Source organism: Nothoprocta perdicaria, unplaced genomic scaffold (genome assembly GCF_003342845.1).
Source record: "Nothoprocta perdicaria isolate Ctin4 unplaced genomic scaffold, notPer1 scaffold_58, whole genome shotgun sequence".
NCBI classification, from domain to species: Eukaryota; Metazoa; Chordata; class Aves; order Tinamiformes; family Tinamidae; genus Nothoprocta; species Nothoprocta perdicaria.
In genome coordinates this window covers 216,688-232,466 of record NW_020455843.1, presented here as the reverse complement: position 1 = coordinate 232,466, position 15,779 = coordinate 216,688, and positions in this window count along the sequence as shown.

Below are 15,779 nucleotides of genomic sequence, written 5' to 3'. Positions count from 1 at the left end.
TAAAATCCTGCCTCTGGCGAAGGGATGAGGTCCCAGATACAAAACTGTCATTGAGTTTGATTTCAGAAATATTCCCAAAGACTTCTGTGAGATGTGAAATACTTAACATTTCTGTGCTCAAAGCCGATCAAGTTGTATCCTGCAATGGAGAACATCACCAAAATCTGACACTGGCTGATCTCACTGTGAAATGTAAGGACTCTCAGATCAGCATGCCTACTGAGTTAAATTCCTGTGAAGCTCAGAAATAAGTCAGAGGACTGTGTTTGTCTAGGAAAGGCTTGGACGTTCAAGGTGATCTCTGTTATTTTGGACATATAGAAGCAGTTGTTCCTGAGTGTGCATGTTCATTCCTGTAAGATGTTATCAGGAACAGCAGCATCTACTTAACTCATGAAGGAGCTCAAGATACCCAAAACTTTTGGGTCTGTGTCTCCAGCTGTTTTCCTCATGTGGGAATATGACATGCTCTATGTCTATATTCATTGATTATGGGAACGTTTTAACATATTTGGTATATGACACAGGCTAGACTTTCTGTCTATGGATATTTGAATTCCAGCTCAATCAAATGAACATCTCTGTCGTATTGCTGAGGTCATTTCATTTTCTTCTTGGGGGTAAGAAATGGGAGATTCATATCATTAAGAATAACGTGAGAGTCTCCACAAGATCACAATCTCCTGAAGTCTCCTGAAGTCCCTGAAAGTTTAGTAACCAGTTCTTTTCCCTACAGACAGTAGAATCTTGAACAAGATGAAGAATAAAGAATGAGCAGCTCTTAAATAATTCTGGAACTGTTTTTCACATGGTAATATCTATCATCCAAATATAACGGTATGTGCCCATGCCAATTTTAGTTTGCATGTATATCTGTGATTTTACCCAGAATATCTATGATTTATCTGAGAGCCTCTTAAGTACATAATAATTTGAGTTTAAAGTCTTTGTGTAGCAATGAGATTAAAATCCAAAATCCAAGTTAAGGCATGCTTCAAGTTGAGCAAAATAATCACTAAATACCCATCCTATTATTCCCCTTGACAGCTCATTTAATAGAACTATTAGGGAAAGAATCTTTTTGCAAGCACAGAAAGTGAACTAAGAGATACATCTTGTAATCCCCCGGGCAAATGCAGAAACAGAGTAATATAGATAAGACTTATTTTTGTGGGAGGTTAAAAGTCATACTCAGCTACTGTAATTTCATTCTGCTCAGCTGTCTTTAGTGTCTCATCATTAGACAAGCATGGTAGATATTGATTATGCTGTAGCTAGAGCATGTGAATTCATATGATGGTGTATATATAAATATATATGTGTGTGTGTGTGTGTGTGTGTATATATATCTTTTTTTTTTTCCTGGCTCCAGAGGAACAAGAGCCAGGAGGCAAAACTGGGCAGAAGGAGAAAGGGAATGGTGACACCGTCTTTGGGATGCCCTAACAAGATCAAAAATATTTTCTTGTAGTATTGTCTTGAAATTAAGGCAAAACGTTTTGAACAGTAGTATTTGTTGATTTCCAGAAAAATCTTTCTGCCTGCACAGCCTCATTACAAGTAGGGCAAGTTTGTGTTCACATTTTCCTTTGTAAAATGAGTTAATGCATTTCATATTTTCCCGGTGGGTTCAAACATTAAATTAGACATTAAATAAGAGACACCAGGGCTTTCATTCAAATTCTTTGGCAACTCAGGAGACAGAGGTTAAAAAAGTAAAGTGTTGCTACTATCGTTAAAGCCCAGACAATGAGTCTGCAGAGAACCTAATTGTGCCTACGAGAGTCTGCACAACTTTTGGGTAGGTATCTCAAAATTCAGATGTTAGAAGAAAATGCTTTCAGCAGCTCGTCATATTTCCAGGAAAGTAGCTTAGCAGAAAGTACATGAAAATAATATCTACCTGCAACTTGTAATCCATATTTACTTGGAAACACAGAAACAAAACTGAGAGGGAATAAGAAGCAAAATTATAGTGATGTACACATTTCATCATTTAATTTCTTCCAGAAAGAGTGTATGAGGTGCAAATTGTGAGATGGAATAAGGAGAAAAATGTCGTACAGCATCTGTGCCTTGTAAGCAATGTATTTATCTAGGGGCTACGAGGATGGATGGGTTTAGCTGATGTAAAAACAACAGCTGAGATGAGCGCGCAGATCTTTGTGGCTCCTCTACAGAGATCTTTCATCTGAGCGTGGATGTTATTCAGTCATGGCTGGTTCATTCTGTTGCAGACAAAATCCTCCGCTAAAAGCAAACCCTTACCTATTCCTGCTGCCCGTTATTTATTTAGATGAATATATAGACATTTTTTTTTCCCCAGCTATCTTGATTTACTGTTAACTTGTACAATGTGGTCTTCTTGTGTTTATACCACTTGCCATTTGGCAGTTGCCTTTTTAGCATAACTAACTTCTAATTTAAAAATTTTGAACTTTTCAAATCAGATCTCTTTCCTGTGCTCTGTATCCAGTTTGCCTTTCTTACATTCCTAATTGTTAATTTTCACTCCTACTCTAGTATCTACAGCCCTGACAATGACAGCATGAAGACAGAAATGATTCTAAGCTTTTTTTAACCAAAAAGACATTACCACATTTTAAACTGCTTTCAATCTGAATTAATTAAAAGAAACTTGGCTTAGAGATTTCTACTAATGCTTTTTAGATGACAAGTGAATTATGTTCTCTGAAATAATGTAATTCTTTTGTTTCACTGTGTATAATTCCTAGAAATCACAAGAAGAATGAACTGAATTCTTTGGCATATCAAAAAAATAAATAAAAAAATAAAATGCCTTGTGACCCATGCAGGCATATGTGAAATAGAAATGGAAGTGAGAAAATACTATTTTAAGACTGGCAGAGCAGAGCTCTTCAGATATAGACATTTGCCTTTAGGAAATCATAATAATGAAAATATGTTTTCAATAAAACAATACTCTTACCTTTATTCCAGTAGAATCAATGAGCAGAATCAATGACAAGTTTATAAGATGTATTTGTGTCATTCAAGAGGTTGGCGGTGAGCAGTTGAGAAAAAATCAGTTGCTATGGAAAAAACTAGTTTTGACCTAAACAAGTCGGTATGTAGTCAAAGTTATTAAGGCAGAGAGCCATGCCCTGCTGCAGTTGAGCCCTGGGATGTGTAATTTATATAGCTGACTTAATGCCCAGGTTTTACACATTGCTGGAGAAGAATGAGGGCCTTCAGAAGGGTTCACAACATCCAGGTGTAGAGCAGAAAGCTGCCAAAGTTTCCCCACAGGAAACAGTGAGGAGGAGAGTATGTTTTAAATCATGTCTCTGCCACTGATACACGGCCTGCACCAAGTATAAAGACCCCCACACAAACGCTGGAGTTATAGACTTAAACTCTCATCTCTTTTAAACATCTGACTCATGCTTCTTTGGAAATTAAGGCAAGGCCTGTAAACTAGAGGTGGTGAAAGGAGTTTCATCCACTTTTTGCCTCATGCTGCCCAGGGAAGTGGTGGAGACACCACCCCTGGAAGTGTTCGAGATAGGTGTAGATGAAGCACTCAGGGACATGGTTTAGTAGATATGGTGTTGAAGGTTTTACGGTTGTATTTGGTCATCTTAAAGGTCTTTTCTAACCATAATGATTATATGATTCTATGAATGATGAGACAACTTGCCTAAGAAGCGGCAAACTAAGACATCTGGTAACAAATGGATTTCTTCTGCTGCTTCCACCTCCTCTTGATAAGATGGCCTTGAAATATAGCATTACTAAGATGTCTATCAGACAGAAATCTGCCTATCAGACATAAATCTGCCTATCAGACATACTTCAACAGGCACAGAAATTTAACACATGCTTTTCCGCTGACTTTTGCTATCTCCTTCTGGAAAGAGAGAGGGACCAGGCATTTGATGTGAGAGAAGATAAGCAAGAAGCAGAAAAATAAAATAAATAAATAAATATATTTTTCAAATAGCTGTCAGAATTTGGCAATCTTCTACCAAAAATAATAAAAAAAGTCTGCATTTAATGACAGTGTTTGCTGTAAAAAATACCATTCTCTTTGTAACTTCTCTCAATAATAATTCCGTATGTGAAAACACTGCAAGCTTCATGGAAAGAACAATCGCTCTTTGTAGATGAAGGTTAAACTACCAGTGTGGAATTGCTTCCTACACAATGGGAGAAGTGAAAGGCTATAAAATATGCTTCCTGTCAACAAGACAGCTTTAAAGTTTCTTGGCTCCAAATGACTCCCTTGAATTGATAGTCTGGGAGCAAGGTTTGTGCTTCGTAGGACTCTGCTCAGTTATAAAACAAGCAGACCTCTCTTATTTATGCAGAAAATTGGGAGAATGAGATTTTTCAAAACATTTTTGAATAAATGATGCCACATTTGCAGTACACTGAAGTTTGATTTTCACATGGTAGTAAATTCTTACCCCAGAAGAACATCCTTGTTTTGGTTTGTTTATGTTTTGGAGCAGGTGGAAGGAAGAAAATTAGGAGGAAATAAAAGCTCAGAACAAGAGACTAACTGAAAATCTTCGAGCTTGACTGGAAAAGTTAAGGAATTGTAGTTGTCTAACTGCAATCATCTGCAATAAGCAGCCTGACTTGTACTACAGACCAGTCTTTTTGCTGATATTATCTTAGATATTATATCTTCACAGTTACCCCAGTTATACATTGTTGGTAGTTAGAAAACAGCAAAAGAAAAAATAGCAAATAAAAGAAAATGGTTTCATGAGGAAATTTTAACCAAAATATGTCTGTCATAATTTGAAATGAAAGAAAAAAAAACTTCAAGAAACAGGAATACTCTAAGTTAAATTTTTAGTTGAAACCAATCTCAAGTCATTCCTTAACTTTTTATTTATTTATTTATTTTATCAGTCCACTGTAATTTGGAGAAAAATTAATTTAGAGATGCAGTAACATATTCCGGTACTAGAAGACTGAATCTTTCAATTTGAGGTCTTCTGTGTCAGATATTAAAGACTGACTAGAGAACCCAAGCACTAGATCTAAACAAAATAAAACAAAACAAAACCACATAAAAATCCAATGAAATTACTACTAATTTTGATTGGGAAATTAATGGTCTCTCAAATCCTCATTTTCTGTCAGCTTCTGCTGCTTCTGGACTGTGGATGGAAGAGGAGGAGAAAAGGTCTTTAACTCAAACAAATATCTGAAGGACAGGATGCTTGGTTTCCTTGAACAGGATAAAACGAAATCACAACAGATTTGTCCTTTTAAAACAATGTTAGAAAATTTTGAAATTATGGTTTTTTTTCTATTAACATTAATGAATAAAAAAAAGACAAATATTTTATTTTATATATATATATATACACATAAATATATAAATATTACTGACAAATAAAGTGACCTAGTTATAGTGTGAATTTGCAGAAATATATGTTTTTTAGAGCAGCCTGGAATTTTTCATCTGGTTTTGTGCTTAAATCCCAATTCATCATTGCAAATAAGAGTGAGCAGTGAGAAGCAGGAGAGACTATTCAGGTCCTTATTTACTTTGATATAACCTCATAAATCTATTTATTTAGCATGTTTGTCATCACTTAGATTAGGGTACCAGTAGTGCCAAGTAGGTCCAAGTTTAATTGAGGACCCACTGTACTAAGCACATAAATAGTAAACAACTGTGCTTGCTCTGAAGATTTTACTCTCTGAACAGAAGAGATTGGCAGAGCATGTAATATATATTTTACTCAGTTCATTTTCAGAACAATGCTAAATGCACTTTACTCTTGCAAATGGCATGTGAGGTAAGCCAAGGAAAAAAAAAAGAAATATTTGAGGGACAGACAAAATAAATGTTTACCAAATTGATCCCCCACCAATCTGGAGAAATAGCTATCACCATTTTGCTCTTTCCAAGGGTGGGGATGTCTCACCAAAGCCTGCCTTTGGGACTAATATATTTCAGCAAGAATTGTGACTCAAAGAGCAGATTGACTTTTTATTCTCCCTGTGCGTGCTGTGCTAAACATAATGAGGCTAAAACTGCTAAGTCACATCATATAATTCATAGGAAATAAGAGTAAGCAGCAGTGGATGCAATCCCAGTCAAAAGGAAGTGGGGACTTCACCTTAGTAGTCCCAGGATTAAAAAAGAAGTCAAAGTCCTACCCTTTTGTAAGAGTCTCTGCTCAATAAATCCCAGGATGATCAGTGTAATGAAAATGCTCCAAATACTAAGCCACAGTGAAATGGAGTGCAAAAAGCATCTTTCGAACAAAACTGGTTCGTAAAACAGAATAATCAGACAGCTGAGAAAACATCCTGTAGTACAAGTTCATAGTGTTCTAGGACTTGATGCTATAAAAAGATCTGTGCTGGTGAATCCCTACTTGCAGATAATTGAGGGGTTATAATATGCATATTACACTACACTTTTTTCTTTGAAATACCAATTCTTGCTTACTCCCTCCTGCAAGTTTTATTTTTCCTTTTGCATTTATGAGTTGGATTTACATCTAGATTTGAACATTTTCCTTTTTTTTTTCCCTGTATTTGAGATACACTAATTAAAAAAAAAAAAAAAAAAAAGTGCTGGTATTTTAATGTGTTCAGTAATGCATGCCCAGAAAGGACTCTGTGTTAGGCAGATAATTGCCTGACAGGAGGTTGAGAGAGGTGACTTTCCCCCTCTATTCAGCCCTGATGAGGTCTATCTGGAGCGTTGGATCCAGGTCTGGATTCCACAAAAGTGAAAAAAAAAAAAAAAGCACAAAAGAGACATGGACTATGGAGACATGGAAAGTCCAGTGGAGGGTGTCAGAGATGACAAAGGGACTGGAGTATTACTTATACAAGAAGGAGCTAAGAGAGCTGGGACTCTACAGCACGGAGAAGGAAAGATTGATTGGGGGGGTGGGTCTCAACATTCATTACTATCTGATGTGAGGATATAAAAGGATGGGCTCAGACACTTCTCAGTGGTGTCCACTGACAGAATGAGAGGCTACAGACTTAGACAAAACTACAGAAGCCACTTCTCCAATGTGAAGCTGGTTGAACAGTAGAAGTTTGTCTAAAAAGTTCTGGAATCTCTATCATTGGAGATAGTCAAGACCTGTCTGAACATGATCATGGATAATGTGCTCTAGGTGACCCTGCCTGAACAGGGGTGGGGTTGGATGAGATGCTCTCTAGAAGTCCGTTCCAATCTCACCTATTCTGTGATTTTATGACCTTGATTTGATTCTGATATCCAATTACTGAATTATTTCTTTACCAATTGTGTAGTCTCCTTTGATCTGTCTCAGGAAAAGACTCTCACAATCAAACCCAGTATATTGAACAGTCAATCTGTATCCTTGATTTATAGCAGATCATGAAAGAATCTTAAAACAAATTCTGTCAGAGAGCACAATGAAAGGCGCACTGTGTACAGATACCAGCTGCCTTTAGCTACCACAGTGAATCCTTTCTTCTAGTCAGACTGAAAACACACATTTGTCTGGATTATTCTGTTTTCTTTTTTTTCCCTTTTTCTTTTTTTTTCCCACCGTAAGTCCCATCTGTGATTTCATTCTGGCTAATGAAATATGAAAATTAAGAAAAAATATTCAGAGACACAGCATTTGCCAAAAGATAAAAACAAGGAAAGAGAATTTGGAGGCATATTCCAAATGTTGGTGCTGCCCTTGATGTCCATGAGACAGCACATGGATATGTACACTATGTTCTGAGCAAGGTCACGAGCTGAGACTCAAGTTCAGACTTCAAAAAGAGGTTCAAGTTTGAAATTCATATCTTGCAAACAAACACCAACATGCTGTTGTGTTATTCTTTGTCAAAGGAGCACCACAGCCTTCCCAGAAAGGCCCTGATATTGAAAGGATCAAATGGATGAGAAAGATGCTTAGCTTGGGCAGCCTATAAGACCATGTGGACTCCAGTTTATATTTCACAGTGAATAAATATAAATCCATGTAAGTGGTTAGGAGAATAGGCTGAGCTTCTTGGCTTACACCCATAAGACTGCTGTTTCTCCTTTCATCTGTGTTTTATCAAATGTGCTTTCTAAATCTGCATATTTGCACAGTGCTTGGCAGATTAAAGATTTAATTGCAAATGCGGGCCTAGTGCCTCTGAATGATAAGTACCTAAGTTGCACAGCTATAGCAATTGCTTGAATCCTCAAATATTTTTTCAGCTAGAGAATGAAAGACAAATACTTCCAGATGCACCTGGTTATTTTTTACTGATTTATAGAGGAATGGAGTATACTGCATAAAATATGAGGCCTGTCCATTTACCTTTAGTTTCCCTTCTCGTATCCTTCCCAACAACTGGAGAGTGCAATTATTTTGGGGTATCTTCAATATCATTAAAGAAGATGCAGGCCAGGTAGGCTTTGTGATATGATTTTCTCTTTCTTCAATAACAATGAAAAGACAAATAAAATGGCAGATGAATGTGAAAGAGCAACTAAGCACATGAACGAATTTTAACTAGGCTGCATAGATAGCTCGGTGGAGATCAAATAAAAATGTGGTGATCAAAAGAGTTTAAGGCAAGCTTTTCTGTGCTTAAATTCATAATATGAAGAGAACCATAAGAGGAATTAGGAATTCAGGTACAGTCAGGCAGGTGGCTTTTGTGATACCCCGTGCTAGCATCATCATCTTCTTAGGTGTCTGTATTCAACAGGGGCTTTTTGCAGTCATCTTTGCTTAGTAGTTCTCTGTGCTAGAATGATGCTAAACTATTGGCATTCCTTGGTGTTCTGCAGCTATCTGGTATCTCACCAAACCAGGTGATAATGGGTGCCTAAAATTGCTACCTAATCCTCCCAGCAATCCTCACAGCACTCCAGTAAGGCAGGTAAAAATTATCATCCCAGCAAACAGATAGGGTGAAAAATGAGAACAAAAACTATGTGCATAGGATCTATAACTACACGGGTAATACAGTTACAACTCAAACTAATTTATGTAGCCCCTAACAGCAAAACCAATTCATAAGGTAACAGCAACACAATGTCACAAGGGCTTGTCATTCCAAACAGGTTTGCCAATAGTTCAGTATAGTCACCTATGATATTGTAGTGTTTGTATAGCTCCTGTTGTTATGGGATTTCTAGTCTTTACAAAGAAGAAATGTCCCTTCTGCTTTGTGCTTGCTGGATTAAGACTTTGAGGATAGCAGGGTCATTAAGGCTAATTATATTATGTATGTTTTCACTTCGGGCAATTTAATTTGGGGTTATTTAGAAGAAAGAGGAAAGGACAACAATCAGTCATACCTTATGGTTAAGATTATTCAGCTTTTTATTCTGCATTTTGAAAGCTCAGCTGTTTTGAGAAAAATCACATTTCCTTTTGACTCAAAGAAGATCATAAAGAAAACGCAGGTTAAACTGGTATTGTCCGATCACTGTCACAAGAACAAAGGCGGAGTATATGTATAAAGTCTGAGGGACATAAAAATCAAAAGCAACACAGAAGGAGAAATATTTTATTAAATGCAGCTGCAGAAAAGGACTTTTCTTTTAATTTGAATAATTGGACAATATCTTTTACCATGAAAGGAAGCAGTTAGAGGATGCACACATCTGTCTTCTGTAGTAAAGAGTTAACTTTGTCAAAGAACAAATTTTTGTGCTTTTCAGATTGGAGAGATGTAAAGTCAGAGTGGGGAAGGCTAGATAATTTTTATGCCAAATTAAGGATGACTCTAAAACCTAGTGACCTTTAAATGGAATGTGAAAATCAAGGATAATTGAGTGGCATGTCTACTAATTATGTAAAGGAATTAATAATTCAGAAATAGAGAAGTAGCTGTGACCTGGTCTACAACTTGAGGGGCATATATCCAGTTTTTAGAATCCATCATTTGCCTTACGACCTCTCCTTGGGGTTTGCAAAAGTTCAGCCTAAGATATATGGGGCAAATTAAAGTGCTGGAAAATATGGCAAAGGTCAACTTGTAATTGGTGTTCCTGTAAGACAGAGAAGTTCAGAGCTATGTCACAGCACCAATGGACATGGTGTAATTGGAGATGGAGATGTAACTGCTTCAACTGTGCATGGAAGTACGATGACTACAGAATGAGGCAGCAAGACATCTCAGGGGACATTCTAATGACTGCCCATTGTTGCTATTTATTTAAAAAATAAACAAAACAAAGCAAAAATAAACAAAACAACAATGCTTACGGCAGTCAGGGCTTTGAAGGTATTTAATTATGGGTGTGACTAATCTTATTCCAGTTGCAAAGGCTACCTAGAGATCTTGCTAACATGCACAAAGAATTGTCTGAGGAATGCAGGACCGCAGCAAAAAAAAGCAACCTTGTCCTCAATCTCCCATTTCAGACATACAATATTTCACTTGTCTTCTATGTATTAGTGTGGAAATTCAATAAAACGATTTGGGAATGTCAAAACAAGTTCTCTCTTTATATTTTAATGTACTTTATTGAATAATGTATTTGCCTGGTTTTGCTTTTCATGATCTAGTTATCCTTGGGAAAAGCTAGGCAATGTGTTACACTCAGGCTTAACACAGAGCATGAGCTTAAAAACTTTTTATGACAATGATATCATGTCTTGAAAGCTAAAGGTACTTTATGAGTGGAACATTTCTCCAATAAGGAGAATTTTTCACATGTATTAGTGAGGAGAATTTTTCACATGTAGTAGTGAAGAGGTTTATCTATGAAAATGTCTATGTGAGGTAGGTTTCTCAGCTGCCTTCATGATCGGTGAAGACCTAGTCAGTACAACAAATGGATGTTAGAAAAGGACACTGCAACTCCTGTTTTTTGATCAGCTGAACTCTTGTTTAGACTTGGCAGCCTGGCGAGATGGACACAGATTGTACCAATAGTTGAGACCCCGAGGCTGCATGCAGATATATGCATAATGACATCTTCTAGATCTTTTAATCAGAAAGAAGACTTCTATCCATTATGTAACTGTGTGATAAACTGCCCATCTGCAAAAGTAAGCAACAGAATTATTTTCCTTCTCACACACATGAAAAAGAGGACGAAAGGAAATTTTGTGTTCTCTAAGAAAACAGTTATGTAACAATACCTACAAGCATACACAAAACATGACTATATATTAATTAAAATTGCAACTTCTACCAACAGATCACATATGCATGGCAAAAAATCAGAAGAACAAAGTGCTTAGGTGTCTCAACCAAAATCTTCATGCATTTTAACATAGCAGATCCTGTCTGGCTCATATGATGCAACCTGCATGCATCAGGAAGGTGGCAAGCTGCAGAAAAGCACCTCAGTAAGAGATGCTGTGCAAAACTAAATACTGTGATTTGATCCCTGCACCCAAAGTACAAGGAATCAATATGCACACTATATAGAAAAGTTACCAGTCTCTTTCATCTAATGCTAGTAAACCTTTTTCTATATAAAAGCAAAAGAACATACAACACCAGAGAGAGCTCTAACGAATATCTATAGAGTGTGGCTGTCTTTTGTTATCAGCTGCTGTCACAGAGGACTGTATTTTTTTTTTGCTCTCTCTCTCCAAGGCCCAGAAGTCATATTTCAGATTTGAGTTTCTTTTATCTTTAAGTTTCCAAGTAGATATATTTGATTCATAAATTCATTCAGAAAAGACTTTTGTTGGCTCATGCTTCAGTGGCAGTATGTGCTATTTGTTCAGCAGGAACAAATAGTTCTCGTAGACTGTGATTCAATAACTCTCCATAAGGACTTTACAGAAAAATATTGAAGATAGACTGAGGAATTTTTGGAACTGGGGTGGGATTATCCTGCCTCTGCTCATCTACAGCATTTTGTTGCTCTAAATGGTACATGCAAGCAGCAGATGTGAAACAGGCTGGTTGTGTCCAGATCTCCCAGCTTTTTCTCATAGCTTAAACTTTCAGACTGAGAAATATGGAGCTGAATGGTACCAAAGGAAATGGAAATAACCAAAATGCAGGAGAGAATCAATTACCAAGTGCTCATCCTCTAAAGAATGGAATCTAGTTATAGGTATTGCACACTACACCCTCATCACTTAAAGTGGCAATTACTGCTGCAATACTGCATATATTGTAGGTAATGTATTAAAACAACTATGTGACTACACTTCTGGTTAGATCTTTTTCTACAACTCCAGAATAGCACCTTGACATCAGTCCCAGACTCAGTTCCTCTTTGCCATAGAGACCTATGACTTAAGATATGGATAGACAATGTTTAACTTACACATAACACTTGAGTTGCCCTTGGATCCAGAAATTACAGTGCATTTCCCAGCAGTATCACCGTGAATTATGAGAAATTTCATGCTTTTCTTGGATGGTTGCTTAGCTTTACTAATTTGTATTGAATGGTATTTGTATTGACTTTGTTCTGAAGTCTGAACTCGAAGATGTTCAAGGCACCAAAAGCTGAGCTCAGTATCTGTCTAATAAAGATGGATAATATAGAACTGGAAATTAGATAACCAAATCAATATGCCAGAATTTAGATGTTCTAGATGAAAAAGAGAGTTCCACTTGTAGCTACTTTGGGGATCCATAATTTGACATTAGCAGAGAGAAGTGGAAGTAAGATTTAAGAGGTAAGATACCTTCTGTGGTAGTGTATTTTCTTAAGGAATGAATTGTTCAGGCCTCATCAGAAGAGAGACTCAGACATTGCAGCTAGTATTACTGTATTGGGATTAGTCTGAAATAACCCAAAATAGAAAACTCGAGTGAAATGAAGAGTTCATCTAGATTACCAGCCTCAAGGTATGTCTGACATATGCATGGTCTGCCTAAATCTCTAGCAGAGATTTATCTGGCATTTTACTCAAAAACTCCAGGTTTCAGTATTCACATGTGTCTCAATAATTTATTGATTAACTTTGGTTATTATCAAAGATTTTTGTTACATTTAACCCTTTAACTGAAATCTAAATTGAATTCTAAACTGAAACCAGTTTAAAAATAAAGCTTGTTACTTTTTTTATCTTATCCATAGTGCCCATAGTAGATCATTTATTTTCTTCCCCACTTAATGATGTTTATCATGAACAACAAAGGAAATGCAACCTTAGCTCCTGTCTGCCCTCACTCTCAAATTCCTTTTTTTTTTCCTTCCCACATGCCTTCTCTTTTATTTCTTCCATTTCTTCTATTTCCCTTGGAGAATGAGTACATCAGTCTTAAAAGCATTACCACGAGATGTACTTAATGAATTCTCTGAAAGTGGTTTCTACTATTCATCTTTTCTTCTATTATCTTTTTTTTTTCCTCCAAAGAAATATTAAACGTATTTTGGCACAAGAGTAATGCTCACTATTTGGTGGGTTTTTAATCGAAGCAAACAACAAGAATTGAATTGCATTAGCTCAGTTCACATCATCTCCTCACAAAAAGAAAGAAGATCACGAGATTCAAAAAGTTCCATTTTCATATGGTGGAATCTGTCATTTTCCCAGCATTTGGGAGATGACCCCACCTCAGGCAAAAATGAATCAATTACATTTTTTTTTCCATAAACACATTACATTTACTTTTAAAGGCTTATGATTTTTAACTGCCTGTTCCAAATATTAATAGCAGAAGTTATATATTTTTTAGTTGTTCGCTTGTTTGTAGGTTTTGGAAAGAAAAAACATGAGAAGAAGAAACTGAGATTCAGGAAAACAATTGAGAGATCTGTCCAAACTGTCAAGGTATACAGTGTGCTATGTAACATATATTCTTAATGAACTGTATCTCAGCAATGATGGAAAAAAAAAAAGTTTAATTTGTATATTAGCAATGATATAAATTTAATCAGGAAAAACTTCACAGTGAAAATAAAATTGTACTGAATTGGAACCACATATTCTGACTCTAAGGTATTTATACACGGTTTAAGAAACTAGCTACTGACTAATTTACTAAAGAGTTACTGAAAGTTTTACTAATTTAATTTTTTACTATCAGTAAATAGAAAATATTTTTATAATATATCCTATAGGGGTGCCTTTAGAGACTTGTGAGAACTAATGGCTGAGGAAGACAGCTCTAAAAGGACTTTGCTGTGCAGGTAATAAAATGCCTTCAGATATTAAAATTGTCATGATGATAATTAGCATGATAAAATGTTCTAATGAACTGAGGGAAAGATGAATAGTTGTGTTACAAAATACTGTTACAACATGATGGATATTGCCGATACTGTCAAGGATTTGTTTTATAACAGTTATTTGCATGTCTCCTTTCATTAGCAGAAAATAAATAGTGGTTTAAAATGACAGATTTCTCCAGTAGTGTTTTATAAAAGGCAGCATCCAGCTAAAAGGAATAAATTTATTTTTGAGCTAAACTTCTTGAAGTAGAGCTAAAAAAAAAAAAAAAAAAAAAGAAAGTGATTGGGAGAGTGAAAACTCCAGGAAGAACCTCTTAGAGGTCAATTTCAAAGTGTGCCTCATGCATAGACTTCCTGTGTGACACTTGTAAGTCTTTTCTTCCTGGCATTTCTTTTCTCTCTCTCGGTCTAGTCTGCAAAAATAATATTTTATCGTTCCTCTGCTTGTCCAAATGGATTGTGAGTTTATTGAAGCTAGGCTGCCTCTGATCATGCAAGTTCAACAGTTAAAGTAACAGGGTTAATAGCTTTAATTATGTGCACACAGTCCATAGTGCAAAAGGAATATATTATTTAGATTTCAACTATCAGCATTCAAAAGCAAGTTTTGCTTCAGTTTGTTCTTTGGGGTGTGTATGCATAATGCTTTGCCTTCATCATGTGTTCCCTGGCCCTTTATCATATGGAGAACCTTAAATGATTTAAACCTTCAAATTACATGGGAATAATTTCCACATCAGGAGTCTCCTGCTCCTGCACCTAGAGAGCGATGAGGCCTCTTTAACTTGCAGACAAGTACATTTTATCTGAGCATGTGAAGATGTGAGTTTCAATGCATGCATCCTCAGCTCTGTCTATAGTCAATGGAGGGAAATAAACTCTTTATAGATTATAGATTAGGTACAGATTATTTCTCCTAAAAAAATGATGTTTATAATAGCACCCTCAAAACCCCTATCGTATTTTTAAATTCTTTATTATTCTATGCTATAGGTATATATATATTATAGATAAATACAATATTTTATATCATAAAATCACAGAATGGTTAAGAGAGACCTCTTAGAGATCATCTAGTCCAAAACCCTACTCCAGGTGGGACACCCAGAGCACGGGGCACAGGGTGGCATCCAGGAGGATTGGGAAGACCTCCTGAGAAAGAGACTTCACAACCTCCCTGTGCTGCTTGTTCCAGGGCTCTGTCACCCTCACAAAGAAGAAGTTCTTCCTCACCTGGAGATGGAACTTCCTGGGTTTCAGTTTGTACCCTTTACCCCTTGTTCTGTCACTGTCCACCACAGAGAAGAATTTAGCCCCATTTTCTTTACTTTCTTCCCCCAGGTATTTATGCATATTGATCAGATCCCCTCTCATTCATCTCTTCTCTAGGCTAAACAGGCCCAGCTCACTTAGTCTTTCCTCGTATAAGAAGTGCTCTAGTCCCTTAATCATTTTTGTTGCTTTCTGCTGGACCCTCTCTAGAAGCTCCACATCCCTTTTGTACTGGGGAGCCCAGAACTGCCCCTCTACTCCAGATGCAGCCTCACCAGAGCTGAGTAGAGGGGCAGGATCTCTTCCCTCAGCCTACTGGGAACACTCCTCCTGATACAAGCTAGGACTCCATTGGCCTTTTTGGCCATAAGGGGACATTGCTGACATAATTAATTAATTAAACACACTTTTTTTTTTTCCTTTTTTTTTTTTT